Below are 7,205 nucleotides of genomic sequence, written 5' to 3'. Positions count from 1 at the left end.
AAAAATAGGAAGTGACACTTTTGTCACTCACTGTGTGCCCTTTGGTATATCATGTCAGCTCTCTGGCCCTCAACGTACCCAGATGTCAAATGATGGAGTCTGGTTATCATCTCCAAGATTCCTTCCAGCTTCCATAAATACATAAAGGTTTTTACTTTCTCTAAAATGCATTAATTCAACATTTATTAAGCTGTTTACCTGGCACTGTCTGGTCCCCCAAGAATACAGTGGCAAATAAGACAGGTCCCCATACCTTTTAGGGAAGAAAAAAGATAATGTTAAATAGTGATTAATACTTGAGTAAAATGAATTTTACGGAGTGTGAGTGGGGAGATCATTGCTTCTATAGATTGGTGAAGTCAGAGAAATCCTCTTTGTTCTTTTTTTTTTCCTTTCTTTCTTTTTTTTTTTTTTTACAGTCCATGTCTTTTATTTTCCTTACACCATCAGTTCAGTCTCCTTTCCATTGGCTCTCACCAAGTACGCTTCTCTGCGTGGAGCAGGCTGGCGCTTCAGCTGAACCCAAGTACCTTTCTCTTTAGCTTCCTTCTTTTTCTGATCATTTTCCTTCACTCGTTTCAGGAAGCTATCTCAGCTCTTAGAGTGCTTAATATGCTCAACACGCACATTAATTTTCTTGGCAAGAATCTTGCCCTTAACTTGTTTGTTTACAGTAATGCCAACAGTGTGCTGGGTAACACTGTAGACTCCTCCAGGTTTGCCGTGGTAACAGTTGTGAGGCATTCCTTTTTGAACAGTACCCGTTCCTTTGATGTCTACAGTATCACTTTTCTTACAGATCTGCATGTATGAGGCCAAAGGAACAGCTCCATGTTTTCTAAAAGGTCTAGAGCACATACAGCGGGTACCTCTCCTCTTTCCCTTTGTGTTGGTTATTTTGGCGAGTTACTGGAAGACGGTGGATCCGGCTGGGAAGGTAGGCGGGGGCTAGACCACGGAGGCCGTGCAAGGCTGTGCTGCCCTCTGCTCCAAATTCACTTTTCTCTGCCCTGAGATAGCAAGGCTGCAAAGCGGATTGCACCTTTGTCACCTAGTGTTAGGGCCTGTCACTGGGGGACTGTCTCCGACAGGAAGATTGGAAGACAGGGAGAGGGACCAGGGACTTACGCCTGTTCGCTTGTATTCCTGTCATGGTCACCTGAGTAACGACATTTTACTTCTGACAGGGCATTTGGTTCATTCTCCAGGTTCTTGCCCGGAAAGTCTCATCACACTACCTCGGAAGTCCCAGCAGCAGCCCCACTTTTGAGTTCCCAGCCCCAGCTTCGCAGGGCCCACCCCGAGGCTCCTGAAGGGCCAGCACCACCTTCGTGGTGCCCCTTTCTCAGAAGCATGAGGACCAGCCCTCAGGAATCCTCCTCTGATTCTTCTTGCTCTGCTAACCCCACCTGTTCTCTCTGTTCTCCAGCTGTAGAAGTGGGAGCTGCTTCCTGCCGTGGTTACGAAATTACCTCGATGGTTGCTTTTTGCTTTTTCAGTCCTGTGCCACCTGTTGAATGAATTTCCTATTTTCCTAAATTCTGTTTTCCTGACCGGACCCTGACTGACACAGAAGCTGTTAGTAGAGACTTAGACTTTTATTCCAGGTCTGATAGGAAGCCATTACATAGTGCTATGCCAAGTGTAGGTAGATAGATTGGTGAATCTGAACAGTGATTTTGCAATAATTACTGTTACATGAGTTGCAATAATTTCTATTAAGATTTGGAATCTTGAAATAATGTGACAAGTTTCTGGAAGGTCTGTTTAATGATCTCCATTTTCCTAAAATGGCCACATCACGTAGGTGAACTCACACCAGTCCTGAGATGGCTTTCCTTGCTCTAGTGTTATCTTTGCATTAATATTTGCTCCAGGCTTTTGCTATTGTTAAATACTTTATGTTAGCATCAGTTCTTATAAGATTCTACCGAATGGGATATGTGAATCCTTAAGTTTCACAGGTGGTGGCCACTGTGATGTATGAACTCCATTCCATTCTTCTGTGAATACACACACATACACACACATATATATACACCCATATATATCTCACGTACATATATACATTTTCCTATTATATGTACGTGTGTGTATATATAAATATGTGTGCATGTATGTCTAGCTAGATATTCACAGGTATATAAATATATTAAATTCCCCCATATGTAGATATACCCATATATGTTAATATGTGCAATACATATATAATATTTGTAATATGATTAAAACTCAAACAAGTGAGAGTAAAACAATACTCTCTACCTCATAGGCTTATTGTGAGAATTAAATGAGAGAATGCATATAAAGCATTTGGGGATTTATAAGGGTGAAATGGTAGCCATTTAGCATGAACTTTTTTTTTCTAAGTGGAGGTACTGGGGATTGAACCCAGGACCTCCCTCATGTATGCTGAACATGTGCTCTGCCACTGAGCTCTACCCACCCCCAGCAGTGAACTTTTGAATAAAGTTACAAGATTCCATCTTAATGAATTGCTGTCCTTTGGAGTTATTTAACACTTTCTTCCTCTTTTTTTTAGTGTCCTAGAAGGGAGGCCAAAACTTGACCAAAACTCAAATGAACACAAGAACTTGGCATCAGATGATACACAGTCATAGTTTCTATGCTTGATGAGCCTTTTTTCTCATCTGTTATAAATGAGTGTATCTTTTCTCCCCACATCTCTCTTTAAGAAAAAGTACTACAAACTAGGAATTAGGAATACTTTAGGATTAAGAATAACTTCACGTTTTAAAAATTGTAATTTTACTGCAAAAGCAAATGGAAAAATGTATGTATTAACGAGCAACGGTAGTATTTTGTTTGTTTTGAAAGATGATTTAGAGATGGTTTGGCAGCACAGCTGAAGCTGTTCAAATTAGAATGTGATTTTTCGTCCTTTTTTTCTGTGCAGGCTTCTTTTGGCTGGACCTTTAATTTGTGAGTTGGAAGAGATGAATGAACACCATCATTTTGTTTCTGAGAGATGTTGTGTTCCTTTGCTTGGGCTGCTGAAGCGAAGCACCACCAACTAGGCAGTTTAAATAACAAAAACGTATTCCCTCAGGGCTCTAGAAGCTGGAAGTCCAAAACCAAGGTCTTGGCTGGATTGGTTCCTTCTGAGGACCAAGAGGAATGTTCTGTTCTGCACCTCCCTCCTAACTCCTGGTGGTATGCTGGCTTTCTTTGGCGATCCTTGACTTGTAGAAGCATCACCCTGACCTCTGCCTGCCTTTTCACATCATGTTTCTCCCTGTCTGTCTCCAAATTTCTCTTCATAAGGACACCTTCTTGTTGGATTAGGGCCCACCCTAATAATCTCATTTTAACTTAACTAGATCTGTAAAGATCCTTTCTCCAAGTAAGGTCAGGAGGGGAGGGTATAGCTCAAGTGGTAGAGCACATGCTTAGTAGGCAAGGGGCCCTAGGTTCAATCCCCAGGACTTCTGTCAAAAAAATAAGTAAAACCTAACCACGTCCAACCCCTGACTAAGAAAAAAATAAACTAACAAATAAGGTCACCCCTGAGATTCATATTAGGTCTCCACGGTATTAATTCACCAGGGACACAATTCAATCCATAAAAATAGTGGGGTTTTTTTAACTAATAATTTAGAGATCTTAAATGTGGTGCTTTTATGGGAAAGTTTATAAAAATGAATAGCAGGGCATCCATTATAAATACATTACAAAGTATTTCTTTAAAAATACATACATAGGATGAAAACTTCAAGCAGAAACTTTCCTCCCAGCTAATGTGAATCCCTCAACTCCAGAACTATTCCATGCATATGCTACCATAGTACTTTAGAGGAGGCAGAGATGAGGTTATGAGTAATGATCAAAGAGATGATGACTACGAACACTTTTGGGTAGCTGAGGAGTTGTCAGAACATTCTAGAAATCCATATTAAGAAACAGGATACTTGACATGTTTGAAGTTCAAAAACTTAATCCTCATTACTTGTGGTGACTGAGAGTCTGTGTTTTAAGTCTTTGCCTTTATTTTTCTGTCCATTCTTCTTCTGCCTTTTCCTTTACTAAATATATATATACATATTCTGTGGATTAAAAATGTCCTGACTTTCTTGGGACAGTTTGAGTCTTTATCAGTTCATACTCAAAAACATTTGATAATTAAGTGAGTAAAAACCCTTAAAAATTAGCTTAAATTTTTGTTTGAACCTTTCTTTTATTTAGATTTTTTTTGTTGTTGGGGGAGGTATTTGGGTTGATTTCTTTCTTTATTTTTAGAGGAGGTACTGGTGATTGAACCCAGGACCTCATGCATGCTAAGCATGTGCTCTACCACTTGAACTGTACCCTCCCTGCCTTGAACCTTTCAACATTGCACTTTAATTAGTATCTGTATTGGTCAAGATTGTTTTGGATTGCAAATGAGGGAAACAAAGCTCAACCTGGTTTGAGAAAATAAGGGAGTTCGTTATTTCTCATAACAGAAAAGTAAGAGTAGCTTCAGGCATGACAGGATCCAGAGACTCCAAGGATGCCACTGGGATTTAGTCTTTCGCTCCCTCTCCCCATCCAGGTCTTTGCCCCACTGATTTCTAGGTTGGTCTCCAGCTCCACTTTGTGGCCTCTGCTCCCACTTTCCAATGTTATTTTGGCGAAGGAGTGTCTTTTTGTATTATTTTCAATACAGAGTTTTGGCATTGAATCTCACTGGCTGGCACTAAACCAATTCATGTGGCCTGGCAGTAGATCCAGTAGTCCAATTGCCCAGACCCAGATTACATGCTCTACACTGGAGTGATGTTTGTGGGAGATGGGTACTGCTTTCCAAACCACATGGAGTTTGAGAGGGATTGATACAATTAAGGTGCTACTATCTGAAGAAAGAGATCGATTCTGGGCAGTCAAAACAACTGCTGTTCCAAAACACACGATTTTTAGGGCAGTGGAAATACTGAATGATACTGTAATGATGAACACATGTTGTTATACATTTGTCAAAACTCATACAATGTACAGCACCAGGAGTGAGCCCTAAAGTAAACTGTGGACTTTGAGTGATAATGATGTGTCAATGTAGGTTCATCAATTGAAACTAAGGTTCCATCTGGTGGGGCTATTAGTAATAGGGGAGGCTATGCACGTGTGGGGGAAGGGGGTAGATGGGAAATCTCCACCTTCGTCTCAATTTTCCTGAGAATCTAAAACTGTCTTAAAAAACATAAAGCCTTAAACAATAACAACAACAAAAACACCTCTGTCCACAATGATGTCTGCCATCTTGAAAAAGCCAATACATCCTTCAGCTGTATTCCGGTGCTCTCTACTGCATTAGATATTGTTTGACCACTCATTCTTTAAAACTCTACTGCCTTGGCATCCATGATGTAATCTCTCCTTGGTTCTGCTTTGACCTCTCTGACTGACCTTTCTAAGGCTCATTGAGTATTCACTTTTTAGGTATAGAACTTCATGGTTCTGCCCTTGGTCCCCTGCATCCTCTCTAAGTACAGTTCTGTCCTGTCTCATGTTTTAATGCCTATCTGGCTCCTCAAGCTGTAGGATCCAAACTGCTTGCTAGAGCTGTCTACTTGGATGTCCCATAGGCCCCTCAAAATTCCTCATGATAGACTTACTTTGATAGCCTACAATGAACAACACCTCCCACTATTCATACCCTGGTGATGACTTTCCTTGAGTCCTATTTGGCCTTGTTAACCAACAGAATATGGTGGAAACATCACTGTGTCATTTGCAAGCCTAAAATTTAAGAATAGCTAGAAGTTTCTGCTTTCATGTTCTTGGGATCCCCGAGCCACTATAAAAGAACCACCAAGAGGCTGGTGGAGAGACCACATGGAGAGAGAGAGAAACACAGATGTCTCAGCATCCCAGCTGAGCCCAGCCCACACTTGATCCATTAGTTGGTTATAGTCACACAAATGATTATTAGCAAAAGCAGTAGAAGAACTGTCCAGCTGAGCCCAGCCCAATTTGCAGAATCATGAGAAATGAAAAAGTAGTTGTTGTGTTAAGTCATTTCATTTGGGGGTCGTTTGTTACATAGCAATAGATAAGCAAAACACTCCTCATGTCTAAAGCCAAACTCATCACCTTCCTCTTCGGACTTTGTCTTCCTGAGATCATAGTTTCAGCTACGGCTCCACTGTCTACCTAAGTACCCAGGTCAGAAACTGAGGCATCGTGCTAGGCTCTTCCCTCCCCATCACCCCTTTCCAACCAACCACTATGTCTTGCTGGCTTTACTGCCTAAATACTTCTTGAACTTAGCCTTCTTCTATTGCTCAACAGTTTTGCTCCAGTTCAGGTTCTGTTCTTATCTTCTTTGGCCTGTCTGGTCTTTGTACCAGCAGTCCAGTTCTTAGATCCATTGCTACCCTGCTTCCAGAGTGTTTCTTCTAAAATGCAAATCTAACCATGGCAGTTCTCCACATAACAGGCTTCTGAGTTCTTTGTAGCCTACAGAATAAAGTCCAAACTCAGCTATAGGAGAATGGCCTTGATCTACTTTTTGCAATATTACTGGTAACTCCTTTTTATTTGCTGTATCAATCAAGGTTCAGACAGGAGACAGAAACTACACCAGTTATTTAATGAAGATAATTTAAAAGAAGAAATTGCTAACTAGGTATAAAACGGGGTAACTAGGCAACAAAAAGGGTAAAAAGGGAACTTTAAGGCACCAGAGAGGTTACAACTGCAGGAAGCAGTTCTCACTACTCAGGCTAAGGGGACAAAGGTGTAATTTAAATTTAGAAACATAGAAGTGGAGCCCCATGTTACTGAACCCCAAGCTCCAAGGAGGGGTTCTGCTTAGCTGGTGCTAGTGTCTCTGAGCTTAGAGGGCGACCCTCTGGAGGCTCTCGCTGGTCCTCGTGTCTTGGAGGAGAGTTTTGTGTGATGAGGCCAGTTCTGCAAGTGTGGGAAACACTGCAGACAGATCTAGCTGCTGCTATGGGAAGGAAACGCATCTGCCAGGGTGGAGATGTGTTGCTGGGATGATGTTCACAGGAAATTTTTTCCTCCTCCGGCCTAGCAGTCTCCCTTTTGCAGAGTCTAACACTGAAACAGCTGGCAAAGCAATGTAGTTTTGCAGCAAATCACAAAGCGGAGCATAGAAGCTTGGGTTTGGAGCTAAGAAACAAGAATCTTAATAAATGATGCACTTGCTTTGTTACTGTCCCTTCTTCTTGCTTTGCTCCTGTCTG

At 41.4% G+C, this 7,205-nt stretch overlaps 1 pseudogene; it reads right to left on the bottom strand.

The window, feature by feature from the left end:
* Nucleotides 1-438: 438 nt before the first annotated feature.
* On the bottom strand, nt 439-906 carry LOC116276616 (large ribosomal subunit protein eL21-like; annotated as a pseudogene).
* Nucleotides 907-7,205: the final 6,299 nt, after the last annotated feature.

The sequence above is a fragment of the Vicugna pacos genome, chromosome 32, assembly GCF_048564905.1.
Source record: "Vicugna pacos chromosome 32, VicPac4, whole genome shotgun sequence".
In the NCBI taxonomy this organism is placed as follows: Eukaryota; Metazoa; Chordata; class Mammalia; order Artiodactyla; family Camelidae; genus Vicugna; species Vicugna pacos.
The sequence above is the reverse complement of the archived record's forward strand: the minus strand, read 5'-3'. Positions and strand labels throughout refer to the sequence as shown.